General features: G+C 38.8%; 1 pseudogene; it reads right to left on the bottom strand.

Annotated features, from left to right (window-relative positions):
- The window catches only part of LOC102184561, a 57,781-nt pseudogene continuing 35,620 nt past the window's right edge, over positions 247-22,407 (bottom strand).

Raw genomic sequence — 22,407 nt, 5'->3', positions numbered from 1 at the left:
TTCAGGGGTGTAACATTACAGCTTGCTGACCCTCAGTGAGCTTTCTTTGTGGTTTAGAGAATTCTTTAATGGAAGTGTCCAAAATCTCTTTGTCTTAGGCTTTCTGGAGATTCTGTCTCCAGGTACTCTCTGGGTCACAGCATATTTAGACCGGGGGTCTCTGGGCGTGACGGCCCTCAGTTGGTCCCTAAAGGCATTGGTGTTTCTTTTGAATCCCAAGGCCAGGACGTATTTTCAGCTCAGGAGTCATTTTAAGCCCCGGGTGGGTGCGAGCCTCTGGCTGGGCTGGGGCATCCGGCAGATGGTGGTACTTCCGCTGGTGGCTCAGCTGCCTCACGTGTGCGGTGACAATGGCTGGCTTGGCCGGCAGACACGCCAAGGCCAAGAACAGCTTGCTCCCCTCCTGCTCTGGTGACCTCGCGGATGCCGATGGCGTTGATGCTTCCTGACGTCGGCGGGAGTCCATCCTGACGCCTGAGGGTCACCTCCTGTCTTTTCCTCCTTCTGCTCCTCACCAGGGTCCACATCCATGCGAATCCTATCTCCACTTTATTTTTCCAAAGATGGCTGCTTTTTCTTTCTCTTCCTGTCCACAATCTTCTGAAGCTGGAGAGATTTAATTCTGTCCTCGGGGGTCTGCAGTATGAAATTCATATCCTCCCTGGCCAGGGCACCCCAGCCGATGCTGCGCTGGGTTATTCAGCCTTGCCTTCACACGTAAAGGTCTCTTCTTCAGTATGGAGCCACTCCATGGCACTTGGAGGCTGCAGTCATTCTGAAAATCAGTTCTGTGCTTTGGGCATTAGCTCCGTCTTCAGGAGCAGCTGTCACATTCAAAGCAGAGGAGTGGCACAGTTAGAAAGGTGTCAGAGAAAGATCTTAGTGGACTCCAGCCAGGAGCGGTCCTTTGCCAAGACTGGAACCATCAAAGAGGCTCCAGAACAGTCTATCAATGTGCGAAGACAGAGACCTTGCCTTGGGGTGGGGAAGAGGCAAGGTGCAAAAATGCTCAGAGAACACTTTTCATCCTTCTGCATCCTGCGTGCTAAGTTGCTTCATTCGCGTCTGACTCTTTGTGACTCTTTGGACTGTAGCCCGCCAGGCTCCTCTGTCCATGGAATTCTCCAGCAAGAATACTGGAGTGGGTTACCATGCCCTCTTCCAGGGGATCTTCCTGACCCTGGGATAGAACTCGAGTCTCCTGTGGCTCCTGAATTCCAGGAGGATTCTTTATTGTTCTTCTGCATCGGGACGCTTCCAAACGGGAAAGTTGGCCTAGGATGTCACAAAAGAGCAAGGCCTGATCTCTTAAAAACCCTGAGTTTAACAGGGGAGGGGGAGGGCTCTAGTCAAGGACCCCCCCAGACAGTGGAGAAAGAGTTCTAGCTAAACGTCTATTTTTAGAATAGTCTTTGTATGAGTTTAGTTCAGTTATTAGTTCAGTCACTCAGTCGTGTCAGGCTCTTTGTGACCCCATGGACTGCAGGACACCAGGCCTCCCTGTACATCACCTACTCCCGGAGTTTACTCAAACTCATGTCCATTGAGTTGGTCATTTACTTTAAAATATCTTTTGTACACATTGTCAGAGAAATGCAAATCAAAACCACAATGAGGTACCATTTCATGCCAGTCAGAATGGCTGCTATCCAAAAATCTACAAGCAATAGATGCTGGAGAGGATGTGGAGAAAAGGGAACCCCCTTACACTGTTGGTGGGAATGCAAACTAATACAGGCACTATGGAGAACAGTGTGGAGATTCCTTAAAAACTGAAAATAGAACTGCCTTATGACCCAGCAATCCCACTGCTGGGCATACACACAGAGGAAACCAGAATTGAAAGACACATGTGTACCCCAATGTTCATCACAGCATTGTTTATAATAGCCAGGACATGGAAGCAACCTAGATGTCCATCAGCAGAGGAATGCAGAAATGAAGAAAGCTGTGGTACATATACACAATGGAATATTACTCAGCCATTAAAAAGAATACATTTGAATCAATTCTAATGAGGTGGATGAAACTGGAGCCTATTATACAGAGTGAAGTAAACCAGAAAGAAAAACACCAATACAGTATACTAATGCATATATATGGAATTTAGAAAGATGATAACAATAACCCTGTATGCGAGACAGTAAAAGAGACACAGATGTATAGAACAGTCTTTTGGACTCTGTGGGAAAGGGTGAGGGTGGGATGATTTGGGAGAATGGCATTGAAACATGTATATTATCATATATGAAATGAATCGCCGGTCCAGGTTTGATGTAGGATACAGGATGCTTGGGACTGGTGCACTGGGATGACCCAGAGGGATGGGATGGGGAGAGAGGTTCAGGATGGGGAATACATGTACACCCATGGTGGATTCATGTCAATGTACGGCAAAACCACTATAATACTGTAAAGTAAAAATAAATAACACTGAAAAAAAATATTCCTTTTATTTTATTTATATCTTTTGTTTTTCTTCCTTTTCTTCTCCTCCTCGTTCTGGATCACTCCTTCCCAACATCTACATGGTTTTCTTCCTTGATTTCTGCAGATCTTTGCTCCAATATCAATGAGTACTTCTTTGACGATCTCATTTAAAATCTCAGATCCTTACCAGCCCCCTGCTATCTCTTTCCTGCTTTATTTTTCTTCTCACCACTTATGATCCTCTGGGAGACTATTTATTTCACTGACTTTTCTGCTGCTGTCTTTTCAACTGAATTATAAATCCCATGAAGACAAGACTTTTGTTTCTTTTGTTCTTTCCTATAACTCCAGCACCTAATACTCAAGTACCAAGCATTAGACATAGTAGATACGCAATGAATATTTGTAAAAATAAATGAATGACTAAATAAACCATAAACATTTACTTCACTCTGACCTCTTTCTTGAGTGCCGCACCTTTTTACTCTGGAAATCAGCACTATAGCCCACCTCTTGCCTGGATCAGGAAAACCTTTCTAGTTTCTTGCATTCTAGGCTTTCTTCTTGTTACATTTATTCTGTATACTATCTCTTGAGAAATTATTTTAAAGTCCAAATGTTATCCTGTCACTCACCAATTTATGGTTTTCCAATGGACTTCACCACCCTTTAGAAGAAAAGCCTACATTTTAAGAAGAATCAGATTAGCTTTCCTCATCTCACTCTGCTCTCTCAAGTCTAACACTCCAAATCTTCACTCTGACCATCCTAAACTACTTTGACTTCCTCCAACTCATCACTTTCTTTTGTACCTCCAGATTGTCACCTATATTCTGCTTGACACACTCTTCTCACAATCCACACTATTAGCCTAACTCTCATGTAGTCTTCAGGGTCAGTTGCTCTTGCCCTGGGAAACTTTCTGTGAAGGACAAAAAAAGCCAGTTGTTCCTGACAAGTACTTCCTTAGTACTGTCATTTTCTCAAGGCAGTTGTCACATGTTGCTTAAATTGCTTATTCCTCTGTACCCTTTGTTGGGGTCTCAGTGCCGTGCAGAGACGGTCATCTCATTGGTTTCTTTCACATCCAGATCCTTAGAGCTTAGCATGGTGCTTAGCTTATGGTGTGCATTTGTTATTTGTTGCAAGTAAAAGAGAGAAAGAATGAATTAAAAAAAGTGTGGAAAGGAAGGAGGTGGGGGAAATTAGACTTTATTCTGTATTTAAAAGGAAACTAGCTTAGATAGCCCATGGAGATAAATGTTCTTAAAAACTTTAATTGGATAATAAAAACACATTTAGGATCCAGCAGAAAATGCTTCAGTGTTACCTTTAAATCACTCTCATTTTATTTAACCCAATATGCTCCCCAGGCCATAAAATTTTCTAAATAAATATCTAGTAAATGACACACTTCCCAAGTATGGTTCAAAATTGGGAAAAGAGTACATCGAGGCTGTATATTGTCACCCTGCTTATTTAACTTATATACAGAGTACATATATGCAGCAAAATGCCTTGCTGGATGAAGCCCAAGCTGGAATCAAGACTGCTGGGAGAAATATCAACAACCTCAGATATGCAGATGACACCATCCTAATGGCAGAAAGTGAAGAGGAACTAAAGAGCCTCTTGATGAAAGTGAAAGAGGAGAGTGAAAAAGCTGGCTTAAAGCTCAATATTCAAAATGCATGGCATCCAGTCCTATCACTTCACGGTGAATAGATGGGGAAAAAATGGAATCAGTGACTGATTTTATTTTCTTGGGCTCCAAAATCACTGGACAGTGACCGCAGCCACGAAATTAAAAGATGCTTGCTCCTTGGAAGGAAAGCTATGACAAACCTAGACAGCATATTAAAAAGCAGAGACATCACTTTGCTGACAAACATCTGTCTAGCCAAAGCTACGTTTTTTCCAGTAATCATGTATGGATGTGAGAGTTGCACCATAAAGAAGGCTGAGTGCTGAAGAATTGATGCTATTGGACTGTGATGTTGGAGAAGACTCTTGAGAGTTCCTTGGACAGCAAGGAGATCCAACCAGTCACTCCTAAAGGAAATCAGTCCTGAATATTCATTGGAAGAACTGATGCTAAAGCTCCAATGCTTTGGCCACCTTATGCGAAGAGCCAACTCATTGGAAAAGACCCTGACACTGGAAAAGATTGATGCAGAAGAAGGAGGTGACAGGGGATGAGATAATTGGATAATCTCACAAACTCAATGGATATGGGTTTGAGCAAACTCAGGGAGATACTGAAGGACAGGGAAGCCTGGCGTGCATATAGTTGGACCCAACTTAGGAACTGAACAACAACAACAACAAACAACACACAAGACTATTGTTTTTTCACAGATAAGATGTAATCTGTGTGAATGTGCACAGAATGTTTGTTTAGTAAATTTTTACTCTATTTTAGTGAGAGCATTTAAAATGCTCTCCAGGCCAGGACCTGGTTCACCCAGCCCAGTTCACCATGAAAATGATAGTGACTCCATGGAACGAATGGAATGGGAGACCTCTCAGTAGTCATCTCTATGTGATGGATTTTTAATCAAATACTTCTAAACTAACCATAATTTATTATGGACATATTCCTCAAAATAGCTATTAAATTGTTCCATCTTCAAACAACATCAACCCTGAGGCAATCAAGTTCCACAAATTATCAGAGAAGTATTAAATGTTTTCAGTTGTTGTAACACTACCTATTCAAAAATTTCCAAGTTGCCTAATACTTCTAATCTTTCCAGACTTCTTTAACCACCCAAACCACCAAATGATTAACTTCCCTGTCATTTCTCCTAACTTTGATCAAGTTTTTCTGCTCTTGCCTTTCAAGCATACTGAGATAATTATCAAATTCAATCTGCTTGGACCTAGAAGTTGTGCTGTAGAGAGGGCCAGGTGGACCCTCACACATTCACAGCCCAGTAAAAGGATTCTCTGCCCATTCATCTCAAATCTGCAATAATAACCACTCTGAAACAAAACTGGAAACGTAGGTGAAGAAAAAGGGTGGAATCAATCTGAGCTTGAAACTGCCGTAAACATCATGAGTACTGATTTTTCCTTGCCGAGGTATTATTACCATCTTTCAGAGCTCTGCCAAGGATTTGAAATCCATCTCTTTGCTGAGTTTACCACATTTAAGTGTAATGCTTTGCTTGTTCTGCTTACATAAGATATCTATAACAACCATTCCCTAACTTAATGAAGGAGTAAAATGTGGGAGAGAGAACTTGATTAAGTATTAACCTAAGAAAATGACAGCTTGTCAAATATGATTTAAAGCCAGATATTGGTTATTAATTCTGTTTGTGTGGTAAGTCACTTCAGGCATGTCTGACTCTTTGGGACCCCATGGACTATATCTCATCAGGTTCCTCTGTCCATGGGATTCTCCAGACAAGAATACTCTAGTGAGTTGCCAAACCCCCAGGGGACCGTCCCAATTTTCTGCTTTAACTGCAACAATTAAAATGACTCAATAATAGGTTAGATTTTTAATTCACCACAGAACTGTCAATTTACTGCAATGGTGATTCTTAGAAATATGAAATGAATAAGTCTTGGTATGTTAAAGTGAGATCTTAGAAGTGAGACAAATGAATTTGAAATTAAAATATGGCCTAACTTGGAAAAGGAATTGATTGAAGTAAGATTTTGAGATGGAAAAAGTATTGAGCAAGTTTGTTATGTATGCGTCAGAGTTCTGGTTCACTTAGGAGTGAAATAGAAGAAAGGAGAAAGAGTTGTTAAGAAAATGGGTAGTTGAAATAATAAATGGGCTTCCCAGGTGGCTCAGGGGTAAAGAATTCACCTGCCAATGCAAGAGACGCAGAAGACACGGGTTCTGTCCCTGTGTTGGGAAGATTTCCTGAGGAGGAAACAGCAATCCACTCCAGTATTATTGCCTGGGGAATTCCACGGACAAAGGAGCCTGGTCCGCTACAACCCATGGGGTCACAAAAGAGTTAGACATGACTGAGTGAGTGAGCATGCACACAAAATTAAAAAAAGGCAAACCCGATTTTATATCCATAATTTGATTATTATTATTGAATCTCTTCTCATTCTTCAGTTAATAAGTAATCCTTTATAATGAGTGTGTTTCAAGTGGTGCCAAACAATAGTCCTTGTCTTTATGTTCACAGCTTTTAGATAACAAATAAAAGTATTTTGAGTTAAGCTAAGAGAACAGTGAAAAGAGCAGGAGTCAAATTAATAATTAGCAAACAACTGTTGTATTTTCCTCGTTCATTTGAATCAAAACCATCATATTCTGATTTATGAATCGAACTTTCACAGTAGTGTGAAAAGACAAGGTGATGGGAAAACTTGAGTGAAGAATGAAGTAGAAGTTATAACGGAGAGAGAATAACACTTTCTTGAGTGTATGCTTTTATATAATTTTGACATTTGAAAGCTCTAATTTTAGTTTGATATATAGGCCATTTGTATAGCTATTAAAATATAAATTAATATAAGTGGGAAAGGAAATAAGTAACTCAAAAACTGAAAGAACACTGAATCAAAAGGACCTAATTGTATTTCAATTGAATATCATAACCACACTATAGGGACAAATAAACAAACTCAACTAGTTGCCTATTTGAAACTCAAAATATAGGAGATAATAAATAAGCTTTCCTAATAAGTGTATTAGGAAATAAGAATACCATACAAAATTTTTAAAAATATGAAACAAAATGTTGCTTGTGATGTGATCAATAAAATTAATAATAAACTCTAGTCAGGATAATTAAGAAAAGAAAAAAAAAGATACTGAAAAAAAACCAACTGCTCATATTAAGAGTGAGAAAGGTGATAGTACTACAGGTGTTACAATTATTAAAAAGATAAGAAGGTGATATTATGAAAAATTTATGTCAGCAAATTTGAAAATTTATATTAAGCAAATAACATGAAAAGCACAAATTGCAATGTTTATTCAAGATAAAAACAGATAACTCAAATGTCATAGGTTTATTTAAAAATATTTAGTTGCAGTTAAAATCATTACATAAATTTTTGCAGTTAAAGTTTGTTTCTAGAAAAGAGGTGAATTCTAATAGTAAAGAGGAAATAATAATTATGCTACTCTATTTCACTGAGAAAAATACACAGGATGAAATATTTCCCAACTTATTCTATGAAGCTAGTGTTACTATGACCCTAAAACCAGATCAAGATAATACACAAATAAAAAATAGAAAACATATACCTTGTGAATAAATGCAAAAAATTTTAACAAAATGATAGCAAATTGAATCTGACAATACTTTTAACTGTATAATATACTGACCACCTGGGTTTTAACCAAGGAGTGAAAAGTTTTAGAGTTTGAAAATCGATCAGTAGAGCTAACAATATTAACACAGGAGAAAAAAAGAAAAAACACATAAGCATTACAACAGATGTAGAAAAAGCATATGGCAATATCCAAATCTAGTCCTGACTAAAAACTTTCAGTTTGGTTGAAATAGAAGAGAATTTTCTCAACCTGATGAACAGCCTCTATGGTAAATCTACAGCTAAACTTACACTTGGTGAAGAAAGACTGATTACATTGCCCCTAAGATAAGCAAGAGAGAAACACAGTTCCATCTCATCGCTTCTATTCAGCATTGTGTGGAAGGTTCTAGATAGTGCAGTAAGGTAAGAAAACTAAATAAAAAGCATATAGTTTGGAAAATAAAAACTGGAACTACTGAGTTTAGCACAGTGCAGAATATCAGATAAGTATACTAAAATTAATTTTATTCTGTATGCTAGCAAGATTAATTGAAAATTGCAATGTAAACAAATATAATATATAATGGCAATAAATTATAAACTGGTGGTGGTGGTGGTTTAGTTGCTAAGTCATGTCCAACTCTTTGTAAGCCCATGGACTATAACTTGCCAGCCTTCTCTGTCCATGGGATTCTCTAGGTAAGAATACTGGAGTGGATTGCCATTTCCTTCTCCAGGAAAATATAAAATACTTAAGAGCAAATCTAAAAACGTGCATAAGGCCTATGTACACTCAACATAACAAAACTGATAAAAGATTTCTAAGAAAATCTAAATAAATGAAGATATATGCCTTGTTTACAAATTGGATCACATAATAATGTTAAGATGCCAGTTCTCCCAAAACTGAGCTATAGATTTAAAGCAGTTTCAGTCAAATTACAGCAGATTTTCTGTCATGGAAACTGGCAATGTCATTTGAAGTTTTGTACATAAGTACAAATGATCTAGAACAGACAAAACAACTTGAAAAAATATTAAACTTAAATGACCAAGGATATGACTTTAGAACTTATTATAAGCTATAGAAGGCAATATAGTATGGTGATGGTGTGAGGATAAGCAGATTGATGAAATAGAATCACAATTACAGAAATAGACATACATGTAAATAGTTAACTGATGTTCATCAAAGGTATAAAGTCAATTTCACAGAGAAAAAATACAATTCTTATGCTGTGCAGGAATAATTGAATATCCATTTATAAAGAAAACAAACTTTGATCCATATTATTCAAGTACTGGGATTAAGTAAGAATGAACGGCGGCAGTAAGGAGATACCCCTTGTCCAAGGTAAGGAGCAGGGGCTGTGCTTTGCTGGAGCAGCCGTGAAGAGATACCCCACGCCCAAGGTAAGAGAAAGCCAAGTAAGATGGTAGGTGCTGCAAGAGGGCATCAGAGGGCAGACACACTGAAACCATACTCACAGAAAACTAGTCAATCTAATCACACTAGGACCACAGTCTTGTGGTCATGAAACCAAGCCTCAATGAAACCAAGCCATGCCTGCAGGGCAACTCAAGATGGGTGGGTCATGGTGGAGAGGTCTGACAGAATGTGGTCCACTGGAGAAGGGAATGGCAAACCACTTCAGTATTCTTGCCTTGAGAACCCCATGAACAGTATGAAAAGGCAAAATGATAGGATACCGAAAGAGGAACTCCCCAGGTCATTAGCTGCCCAATATGCTACTGGAGATCAGTGGAGAAATAACTCCAGAAAGAATGAAGGGATGGAGCCAAAGCAAAAACAATAGCCAGTTGTGGATGTGACTGGTGATAGGAGCAAGATCTGATGCTGTAAAGAGCAATATTGCATAGGAACCTGGAATGTCAGGTCCATGAATCAAGGCAAATTAGAAGTGGTCAAACAAGAGATGGCAAGGGTGAACGTCGACATTCTAGGATTCAGCGAACTAAAATGGACTGGAATGGGTGAATTTAACTCAGATGACCATTACATCTACTACTGTGGGCAGGAATCCCTCAGAAGAAATGGAGTAGCCATCATGGTCAACAAAAGAGTCTGAAATGCAGTACTTGGATGCAATCTCAAAAACGATAGAATGATCTCTGTTCGTCTCCAAGGCAAACCATTCAATATCACAGTTATCCAAGTCTATGCCCCAACCAGTAACGCTGAAGAAACTGAAGATCAATGGTTCCATGAAGACCTACAAGACCTTTTAGAACTAACACCCAAAAAATGTCATTTTCATCATAGGGGACTGGAATGCAAAAGTAGGAATTCAAGAAACACCTGGAGTAACAGGCAAATTTGGCCTTGGAATGCGGAATGAAGCAGGGCAAAGACTAATAGAGTTTTACCAAAAAAATGGACTGGTCGTAGCAAACACCCTCTTCCAACAACACAAGAGAAGACTCTACACATGGACATCACCAGATGGTCAACACCAAAATCAGATTGATTATATTTCTTTGCAGCCAAAGATAGAGAAGCTCTATACAGTCAACAAAAACAGTACCAGGAGCCGACTGTGGCTCAGATCATGAACTCCTTATTACCAGATTCAGACTCAAATTGAAGAAAATAGGGAAAATCACTAGACCGTTCAGATATGACCTAAATCAAATCCCTTATGATTATACAGTGGAAGTGAGAAATAGATTTAAGGGCCTAGATCTGACAGATAGATTGCCTGATGAACTATGGAATGAGGTTCGGGACATTGTATAGGAGACAGGGATCAAGACCATCCCCATGGAAAAGAAATGCAAAAAAGCAAAATGGCTGCCTTGGGAGGCCTGACAAATAGCTGTGAAAAGAAGAGAGGTGAAAAGAAAAGGAGAAAAGGAAAGATATAAGCATCTGAATGCAGAGTTCCAAAGAATAGCAAGAAGAGATAAGAAAGCCTTCTTTAGCGATCAATGCAAAGAAATAGAGGAAAAGAACAGAAAGGGAAAGACTAGAGATCTCTTTAAGAAAATTAGAGATACCAAGGGAACATTTCATGCAAAGAAGGGCTCGATAAAGGACAGAAATGATATGGACCTAAACAGAAGCAGAAGATATTAAGAAGAGGTGGCAAGAATACACGGAAGAACTGTACAAAAAATATCTTCATGACCCAGATAATCATGATGATGGGATCATTAATCTAGAGCCAGACATCTTGGAAAGTGAAGTCAAGTGGGCCTTAGAAAGCATCACTACGAACAAAGCCAGTGGAGGTGATAAAATTCCAGTGGAGCTGTTTCAAATCCTGAAAGATGATGCTGTGAAAGTGCTGCACTCAATATGCCAGCAAATTTGGAAAACTCAGCAGTGGCCACAGGACTGGAAAAGGTCAGTTTTCATTTCAATTCCAAAGAAAGGCAATGCCAAAGAATGCTCAAACTACCGCACAATTGCACTCATCTCACATGCTTGTAAAGTAATGCTCAAAATTCTCCAAGGCAGGCTTCAGCAATATGTGAACTGTGAACTCCCTGATGTTCAAGCTGATTTTAGAAAAGGCAGAGGAACCAGAGATCAAATTGCCAACATCCGCTGGATCATGGAAAAAGCAAGAGAGTTCCAGAAAAACATCTCTTTCTGCTTTATTGACTATGCCAAAGCCTTTGACTGTGTGGATCACAATAAACTGTGGACAATTCTGAAAGAGATGGGAATACCAGACCACCTAACGTGCCTCTTGAGAAATCTGTATGCAGGTCAGGAAGCAACAGGTAGAACTGGACATGGAACAACAGACTGGTTCCAAATAGGAAAAGGATTACGTCAAGGCTGTATATTGTCACCCTGCTTATTTAACTTCTATGCAGAGTATATCATGAGAAACGCTGGACTGGAAGAAACACAAGCTGGAATCAAGATTGCCGGGAGAAATATCAGTAACCTCAGATATGCAGATGTCACCACCCTTATGGCAGAAAGTGAAGAGAAGCTAAAAAGCCTCTTGCTGAAAGGAAAGAGGAGAGTGAAAAAGTTGGCTTAAAGCTCAAAATCCAGAAAACGAAGATAATGGCATCTGGTCCCATCACTTCATGGGAAATAGATGGGGAAACAGTGGAAACAGTGTCAGACTTTATTTCTGGGGGCTCCAAAATCACTGCAGATGGTGACTGCAGCCATGAAATTAAAAGACGCTTACTCCTTGGAAGAAAAGTTATGACCAACCTAGATAGCATATTCAAAAGCAGAGACATTACTTTGCCGACTAAGGTCCGTCTAGTCAAGGCTATGGTTTTTCCTGTGGTCATGTATGGATGTGAGAGTTGGACTGTGAAGAAGGCTGAGCGCCAAAGAATTGATGCTTTTGAAGTGTGGTGTTGGAGAAGACTCTTGAGAGTCCCTTGGACTGCAAGGAGATCCAACCAGCCCATTTTGAAGGAGATCAACCCTGGGATTTCTTTGGAATGAATGATGCTAAAGCTGAAACTCCAGTACTTTGGCCACCTCATGAGACGAGTTGACTCATTGGAAAAGACTCTGATGCTGGGAGGGATTGGGGGCAGGAGGAGAAGGGGATGACCGAGGGTGAGATGGCTGGATGGCATCATGGACTCGATGGGTGTGAGTCTGAGTGAACTCTGGGAGTTGGTGATGGACAGGGAGGCCTGGCGTGCTGCGATTCATGGGGTCGCAGAGTGAGACACAACTGAGCGACTGAACTGAACTGAACTATCTGTAAGGTCCTTCAGTAGACTCAGAATCTTTTCTTGTTCCTTCCTTCAAGGTTTATTGAGATAAAAGTGATCCACAGGACTATATGTATTTAACGCATACAACATATAGATTTGACTGCATACATCACAAAATGATTATCAAAATAGGTTCAGTTACATCTATCATCTCATATCGATACAAAAGTAAAGAAATAGAACATTTATTTCTTTTCTTATAAGAACATTTAGGATTTACTCTTGCTGACTTTCATATATAACTTATAACAGTGTTGATTATATTTATCATCTTGTACAGTACATCCTTGTACTTATTTATCTTATAACTGGAAGCTTGTACATTTTGACTGCCTTCCTCCTGTTGTGCTCCACCACAAGCCATCTGTGCTAACTACAAATCTGATCCCATTTTTTTCTAAGTTTTTTTTGCTTTTGAAGTATAATTGACCTACACTGTGTTAGTTCTTGTTATAAAGCATAGAGATTCGATATTTTTATACATTTCAAAATGGTCACATTAGTCTATTTGCCATCCATCACCATACAAAGATATAACATAATTATTGGCTGCGTTCTCCACACTATGCATTGCACAGCTGTAACTCATTTATTCTGCAATTGGAGGTTTGTACCTCTTAATCTCCTTCACCAATTTCTTTCTCTTTCTCACTATATAAAATATATAGTGTTCTTCATATACAGAAATAAACTCAAATGGTGCATAGAGCTAAATGTATCATCAAAGATCATAAGTTCACTCGAAGAAAATGAAATAAAATTTTTTGGACCTGTGTTGGGTACAGGTTTCTTTTGTATCAGAGAAATAACTGATAAATGGAATATCATTAGAATTAAGAACTTTGGGTTTTTGAACAACACTGATGAGAAGTTGAAAAATCACACATGGAGAGAAAATATTTGTAAACCATGCATCTAGTAAGAATCTTGTATCTATAACATATATAGAACTCTCAAAGGTCAATAATAAGATAAACAACAACCAAGTTAAAAAAGCAAAAGATTTGAACACTTTATCAAAGGATATCTATGGATTGCAACAAACACATGAAAAGATGCTCAACATCATTTATCACTGGGGAATCAGAAATTAGAGCAATGAGATAAGTCTGCACATGTATTAGAAAATCAAAAATTAAAGTGTAGATGAGATGTTAAAGTGCTGATAATGTATAGCAACTAAAACTCTCATACATGGTTGGCACAAATGTAAAATAATACAACTGCTTTGAGAAAAAATATTTCAGGTTTTTAAATTAAAAATATGATGGTTATTTCATTCTTAGGTATTTACTCAATGTAAATAAAAGAATATGGTTATACTTGTTCATGAATGTTAGTTTTAATAACCACAAACTAGAAACAATCCATATTTCCAACAACAGATCAATGGATAACAAATTATCGAATTTGGCATACAATGGAATACTACTCAGTAATAAAAAGCAGTGAATTTTTGAGCCACTTAGCAGTCTTGATGTATATCAAAATAATCATACTGGGTAAAAGAAGCCAGATTAAAAAATTATATAATACATAATTTCACTTGTATTAAATTCTGTAGAATGCAAATTCATCTACAGTGACATAGAGTAAATAAATGATTTTCTAGGATGGAGGGGGTGGGGAAGAGCAGAGAGAGGGGTTATAAGGAGACCTAAAAAAAATTTTGGGGGTAATTGCTTATTATTTTGATTTTGATAATAGTTTCATAAATATATACATATACCAATTCTTATCAGTTTTAAACTTTAATCATAAGCATTTTATTGTATGTCTATTATTCCTATTTAAAGCTGTTAAAAAAGAAAAAGAGAAGATAACTACACACAGGTGTAGAAAATGGCAGGGGCTAGTGGGAGTGATCAACAGACAATGGATTTCTTACAAGAGAGAATGTGGATAACATTCAGTTCAGCTCAGATGCTCAGTCATGTCCAACTCTTTGTGACCCCATGAATCACAGCACGCCAGGCCTCCCTGTCCATCACCAACTCCTGGAGTGTACCTAAACTCATGTCCATTGGGTTGGTGATGCCATCAAGCCATCTCATCCTCTGTCATCCCCTTCTCCTCCTGCCCTCAATCCTTCCCAGCATCAGGGTCTTTCCAATGAGTCAGTTTTTCTCATCAGGTGGCCAAAGTATTGGAGTTTCATTGTCAGCATCAGTCCTTCCAATGAACACCCAGGACTGATCTCATTTAGGGTGGACTGGTTGGATCTCCTTGCAGTCCAAGGGACTCTCAAGAGTCTTCTCCAACACCCCAGTTCAAAAGCATCAATTCTTCAGTGCTCAGCTTTCTTTATAGTGCAACTCTCACATCCATACACGACCACTGGAAAAATCATAGCCTCAACTAGATGGGCCTTTGTTGGCAAAGTAATGTCTCTGCTTTTTAATATATTGTCTAGGTTGGTCATAACTTCCTTCCAAGGAGTGAGTGTCTTTTAATTTCAAGGCTACAATCACCATCTGCAGTGATTTTGGAGCCCCCCAAAATAAAGTACTCTTGCCTGGAAAATCCCATGGACGGAGGAGCCTGGCAGGCTACAGTCCATGGGGTCGCACAGAGTCGGACCCAACTGAGAGACTTCACTTTCACGTTTCACTTTCACGCACTGGAGAAGGAAATGGCAACCCACTCCAGTGTTCTTGCCTGGAGAGTCCCAGGGGCGGGGGAGCCTGGTGGGCTGCCGTCTACAGGGTCGCACAGAGTCGGACATGACTGAAGCGACGCAGCAGCAGCAGCAGCAAAATAATGTCAACCTTGGTTTCCCCTGTTTCCCCCTCTATTTCCCATGAAGTGATGGGACTGGCTGCCATAATCTTAGTTTCCTGAATGTTGAGCTTTAAGCCAACTTTTTCACTCTCCTCTTTCACTTTCATTAAGAGGCTCATTAGTCCTTCTTCACTTTTTTCCATAATGGTGGTGTCATCTGCATATCCGAGGTTATTGATATTTCTCCCGGCAATCTTGATTCCAGCTTGTGCTTCTTCCAGCCCAGCGTTTCTCATGATGTACTCTGCATATAAGTTAAATAAGCAGGGTGACAATATACAGTCTTGACATACTCCTTTTCCTATTTGGAACCAGTCTGTTGTTCCCTGTCCATTTCTAACTGTTGCCCCGTGACCTGCATACAGTTATTCACACATTGAACAAAGTTAAGTACACAGGTGCCCTGGGAACAGGATCATGCATTTACTAGGGAGAGAGACCCCTCCCATGGGCACTCTGCTTTGGAGGGCTCACTTAAGCAAACACACAAAAAACAAATGTATATGTTTGTAACATGAAAGCCTAAGAAGAAGTTAGATCCTTCCCTAACAGTTTTTATTGAAAGAATTCATCTTAAAATTCTAATTAATATAATAACTTAATGACTTTAAAAACAAGACTTTAATGGAGTTTAGGCAACCTGCACAGTCTCCAGGAATAATACCCCAAGCACTGTCCTCACTTTAGGCACCAGCCAGAAATCTGGAGACCCCAGGGCCACCTTCAATTTGGACCAACTTGACTACAAGTTGAGGTATTCCCAGAACCCCACTGAAGTTTGAGAATTTGCTAGATAGCTCACAGAATGTGAGCAAGCACTATACTTATAATCATACTATTTTTTTTTTTTTACGTGAAAGTGTATAAATTAGAACTAACTGAAAAAGAGACACACAGGTCAAATCTGAGAGGGTGTTGAACAAGAAATTCCTGGTGTCCTCATGGACAGTGTGATGGCCTGATGGTGCTGCAGTGTGATGCTGCTCAGAGTGTTTAAATCAGAACAGTTCACTCTAGTCCTTGGTATACAGAATTTTAACTGAAGCTCACATACTACCCATATGGGTGATCCTTTAAACTCCAGTGTACCCTTCATTCCAGAGGTTTAGCCAATATTTTAATGTCCAGTTTTCTTTTTGAAGTCCAAACTAATATGGTGTGGTCTAAAGCCCCCTTCGTGAATTACATTGTTGGGCTGTCTGGCGACCAAAGCCTCTGATAACAAAGATGTGCTTATCAGCAACACATTCTTGTAGCTTGGAATCATTTCCCAGTAGCTAAGGATGAAGACCAGACCTCTTTTTGGATAAAGTTAATTCTTCACTACAGTAAAGAATGCATGGACTTCTGTCACTCAGGATTCAGCACTTGGCATCATGGCAGAGCAACCCAAACAATGCTTACTCTGAGCGCCCACAGTCTGTGAACTAAAGCCATTCTGACCCCTAGGAAACTCTTTTGCTCCCTTGTGCAATGTTCAGAAACTAAAGTCAATCCAATCCTAATCCTGTGAAAATTTTAGTTTGTGTGAGGCTAAAGTTGGGAACTGACAATGCTTACAAGGGCCCAGAGGATTTGAGTGATAGAAATGCTTACACAAGAGAAATGACAAATTAATACATCATATGCTTCCATTAAAAGAGGATTATTACCATAGATTCTTGCCTAATGAGGTTTACTTTCCCAGTAGTGCTAATATCTATTTTATTTTGCTTTTCTTTTTGCTCCATTCTGTGGTTGTGGAGACACTTGCAAATTAGCATGCTATCCACGGGTATTGCTCATGACAATGAAGGATACTGTGCAATTTTAAACAACTAACATATCACTTTTTTGCAATATTAAACATATCATTTTTACTTTTAAAACATATCATTTTACATGCTAAATCATCGCTTCAGTTGTGTCCACTCTTGCCACCCTATGGACTGCAGACCTCCAGGCTCCTCTGTCCATGGGATTTTCAAGGCAAGAATACTGGAGTGGGATGCCATTGCTTTCTCCAGGGAATCTTCCCTACCCAGGGATCAAACTGACATCCCAATGTCTCCTGTGTCAACTAGCAGGTTCTTTACCACTAGAGCCACCTAAGAAGCCCATTTCTAGGACCTAGCCAAACCATAATAGAAATGTATTAGTTCTTTGAATTGGCAACTAGATGGACATTAAGTAGTATAATAGTATTTAATTTACAAAGTTTTATGACAAATTTAGCTTGATGTAAACAATTTTGATTCAAATTTTTCATATTTCCTGACTATAAGTGTATTTGCCTCTAATTTCTAATAGATAATTTAAAATAATTTAGAAAAATAACTTTTTGGAAAATATGTAAGTATAATTTAGTCATTTTGATGTTTTCTATTTGCTTTTTTAATAGTTTCATTTATGTATTTTTTAAAGATTACTGTATAATAACATTATGCTAAAATGAAAATAAATAAAAGCAAATGCTCTGGACTAAATATATGAAATTTATTATATTTTTATTTATTTTTCTCCAAAAATTTCAGGTCATCTACAGAATGCCTACATGCAGAGTAGTCATCGATTCCAGTCATCTTTGATATTATTTTGACTTTCAGTAATATACAAATAAAGCAATATAATATACAAATGAAGTAATATAAAAATAAAGAAAAAAAGGAAGCTGAGCACTGAAGAATTGATGCTTTTAAACTGGGGTGTTGGAGAAGACTCTTGAGAGTCCCTTGGACTGCAAGGAGATCCAACCAGTCCATCCTAAAGGAGATCAGTCCTGGGTGTTCATTGGAAGGACTGATGCTGAAGCTGAAATTCCAATACTTTGGCCACCTGATGAGAAGAACTGACTCAATGGAAAAGACCTTGATGCTGGGAAACACTGAAGGCAGGAGGAGAAGGGGATGACAGAGGCTGAGATGGTTGGACGGCATCACCGACTAGATGGACATGAGTTTGAGCAAGCTCCGGAAGTTGGTGATGGAAAGGGAAGCCTGGCATGCAGCAGTCCATGGAATCACAAAGAGCTGGACGTGACTGAGCGACTGAACTGAATATACAAATCATTGTGTGTGCATGCTCAGCTGGGTCTGACTCTATGACCCCATGGACTGTAGCCCTCTGGTATTTCTCAGCCAAGAATACTGGAGTGAGTTGCCATTTCCTTTTCCAGAGGATCTTTCCAACCCAGGGAAAGAATCTGTGTCTCTTGCATCTCCTGAATTGGCAGGTTGTTTCTTTACCGTTGAGCCACTGGGGAAGCCCCATTCTCATGCTTAGTGAAATCACTCAGTCATGTCCGACTCTTTGCGACCCCATGGACTGCAGCCTACCAGGATCCTCCATCTATGGGATTTTCCAGGCAAAAATATTGGAGCGGGTTGCCATTTCCTTTTCCAGGAGATCTTCCCAACCCAGGGATTGAATCCGGGTCTCCTCATTGTACGCAGATGCTTTACTGTCTGAGCTACCAGGGAAGTCTCATGCTTAGGGCTGTGACAGAATTGAGGGTACTGGTAGAGGTGAGAACATAACTGTCCAAGAAAGGCCATAAGGAGACTTAGTGTCCGAAGATACAAAGAGCAGAGTGATTTGTGGGGCTACTATGCAGAATAGTTGAGACGTGTGTGTGTGTGTGTGTGTGTGTGCGTATGTGTGTCTGTATGCAAAACAACTTAGAGGCCTCCAGGAGATATGTTTTCAAGAAAACACGACAATGTTGTTGAAAAACTAACCAATTGAAAGGGCACATTATTATTATTATTATGTCAAAAATATGAAGGCAGTTTAGAAACTGAGAAATATACAATGAATATTTCTAGGAAGTCATGGATCAAATTTTTAATATACGTGATTTTGAGCAACTTATAGAATAAGGAGATTACTTCTATCACATTGATGTCTAAATGCACATGACAATTTAAATCAGTAATTTAAATAAGCCTCTCACACTCTGAAAACAGTTCTTTTGAATCTCATCCTAGATTCTTCTTAGTTTCTTTTGGCCTCTATTTCTCATCCTAATGTTCTAGTTTTTAATTTTGTATACTCTCTAGCAAATAAACAGAGGTGAGGGAGCCTTTTGACTAATCTTAGTAAAATATCTCATTTTTGTGATACACACATTACTCTTGAAGGGATGGAAAATCAACGAAGAGTGAAAAAGTAAAACTGCAGTGGTGGATAATTAAATATTCTGGACAAAATCACAATCTCTCCCTCTTTCAGATTTATTCCTTAATCTTTAGAATAGATCCTTGTGGTGCTTGTGATAAATACCAGTGCAGGTTTAGTTTTATTTAATTTGAAGTTAGACTATTTATTTCTTACATTTTGTTTTGGTTTTATAATTAAGTCTTCACATTATTAAAAGTGTGAGGGTATGCATACCCTATATAATACGTATTAGAAGCAAATGAGTACACGTGAAGACATAGATTTGATTTTGTGTGTGACAGCTGGTTGGTAATATGAGTTCAAGAGAAGCAATATATCCATCAAGCCACATCTCTTTGAATGATATTAGTTGTATAAGATATACAGAGGTGAAAGTGAAATTGTTAGTCACCTAGCCATCTCCGATTATTTGTGACCCCATGGGCTGCAGCCCGCCAGCCTCCTCTGTCCATGGGATTCTCCAGGCAAGAATACTGGGTTGGGTTGCCATTTCCTTCTCCAGGGGATCTTCCTAACCCAGAGATTGACCCTGGGTCTCCTGCATTGTAGGTGGATTCTTTACCACCTATGGCACCCCACTCCAGTATTCTTGCCTGGCAAATCCCATGGACGGAGGAGCCTGGTGGGCTGCCGTCCATGGGGTCGCGAAGAGTCGGACACGACTGAGCGACTTCACTTTCACGTTTCACTTTCATGCATTGGAGAAGGAAATGGCAACCCACTCCAGTGTTCTTGCCTGGAGAATCCCAGGGGCGGCAGAGCCTGGTGGGCTGCTGTCTATGGGGTCGCACAGAGTCGGACACGACTGAAGCGACTTAGCAGCAGCAGCAAGCCATCAGGGAAGCCCACGATATGTGGAAAGAGCGCTACAAAAGCATTATAGGTGCATAAGGTTCTTTATATGAGAAAACTGAACTTTCCAGTTCTTGAGAGAAATTAGAACAAAAACAGAAGGGAAGAGGATTACAGAAATTGAGAAGAGGTCATGATTATTTTTCATAACTTCTAGAAATATTAGGACATGGATAAAATGTGAACAGCAACTTTGGCAGGTTGTTTTTTTTTCCTTAGATATACAAAAGAGTATTGTACAGTTACAGAGAAAAAACAAGTAAACATAAGTGACTTAAAATTTAATTTTGAGCTTAGGCACAATTTTTGAAATTCAAAATAAATATCTCCATTGGACAAAAAATTAGTATCTGTGGCTTTGCAGTTCAGTTCACTGATTTCAGTTTTATATGTTTTCAGCATTATATTAATAAATACAAGAGATTTAGAAAAACTCCTTAATATTCAGTTTTGCTAAGGCTATTTTGCATAACATATTAACATTAGTTATGTCTTTTAAACATGAATTAAATTTTAAATCAGTGTTATTTTTGACTATGTTTGTTGCTGCTGCTGCTGCTGCTACTAAGTCACTTTAGTCGTGTCCTACTCTGTGCGACCCCATGGACAGCAGCCCACCAAGCTCCTCCGTCCCTGGTTTGTACTGCAACTCATACCAATTATGAATGTAAGGAGATAAGATACATATATATTTAAATACAGTGGTTCACAACAGATTTAAGTCATGCAATAATAATAAGCAAAATTATAGAATTAATGCCAAGTTACTGAGCTTATTATGTTAGAAAGCTGAAACACACCTATATAAATTCATTTCTACTGACATTCGGAAATTCAGTCTTATGATTATGTAATCTAATCTTGTTTGTATTTTGAAAAGAATTTTTCTTATCAGATTTTACCAGGTTAACAAAAGCCATGGTTTGAAGCACCATTCACCATAAGTTCTCAGAATCCCTGGGCTGGAAAGCTGTTTGTGATAATGTATTTTAGTATATTAGGCAAATTTTTCAAGGAGACTACTGTAGATTTGAGAGTTCCTTATGAATCAGTCATTATTAAAGACTCAGGAATTCGCTGGTGTTCCAGTAGTTAGAATTCCCAGCTTCCATTGCAAGAGGCCTAGTTGGAGAATTAAGATATGACAATGCAGTATGACCAAAAAAAAAAAAAAAAAATCACTCATTCTATTGAACTATTGCTGAGATACATGCCATTTTAAAAGTATGGAAATTTCATAATGTTTTCCACATAGCTTTCAGTTAATTTTAGGCTTGAATATATTTCTAACAAGTAACTCATTTGATGAAAATAAATTTAAAAAAATAACTTTTTTATCCAAAGAAAGAATATGTTAGATATAATAAAAATGTGGCCTTCAGAAAAGAAGCAGATGGTTTTTATTACTGGGAAAGTTCATGAAACTTTATTAATGACCACATGTTTCACATTGAAAATCACCTCCTTAAGATATTCTTTTTCACAAATGTGTATAGAATAGCTCTGTAGTAGGCAGCAAAATAGACTACCAGAGATGTCATATACTAGTTTCCAGAACTTGTTGATATGTTGGTTTCCATGACAAAGGAATTAAACATGCAGATGGAATTCAGGCTGCTAATCAGTTGACTCTGATTATTAAAATAGGGTGATTATCCTGGATTATCTGTGTGGGCCCAAGGTAGTCACATGGGTTCTGAAATGTGAAAAAGGGAAGTGAAAGATTTAGTTTCACTGTGATAACATATGAAGAAACTCTACCAGCTACTACTGGCTTTGAAGATGAAAGGAAACCACAAATCAAGTAACGCAGGCAACCTCTAGAAACTGGAAAGGGCAAGGAAACTTTTTCCTCTAGAGACTCCTGAGATGAATGGAAGCTGTTCTCGATTTTAGCCTGTGAGATCCATTTTCAACTCCTAATCTCCAGAACTGCAACCTAATAAAGGCATGTTTTTTTAAGTCATTAAGTTTGTGGTCATTTGTCATAGCAGCAATACAAAACTAATACAATCTCCGTGTTGTTGTTCAGTAGACAAGTTGTGTCTGACTCTCTGTGATCCCATGGACTGCCAGCCTTCCCTATCCTTCCCTATCTCCCAGAGTTTGATCAAATTCATGTCCATTGAGTTGGTGATGCTATCTAACCATCTCCTCCTCTGCTGCCCCTTTCTCTTTTTTTGCCATCAATCTTTCCCCGCATCAGGGTCTTTTTCAATG

The sequence above is a fragment of the Capra hircus genome, chromosome 2, assembly GCF_001704415.2.
Source record: "Capra hircus breed San Clemente chromosome 2, ASM170441v1, whole genome shotgun sequence".
Taxonomy (NCBI): domain Eukaryota; kingdom Metazoa; phylum Chordata; class Mammalia; order Artiodactyla; family Bovidae; genus Capra; species Capra hircus.
Note: the sequence above shows the minus strand (reverse complement) of the source record. Positions and strands in the feature narration are given on the sequence as shown.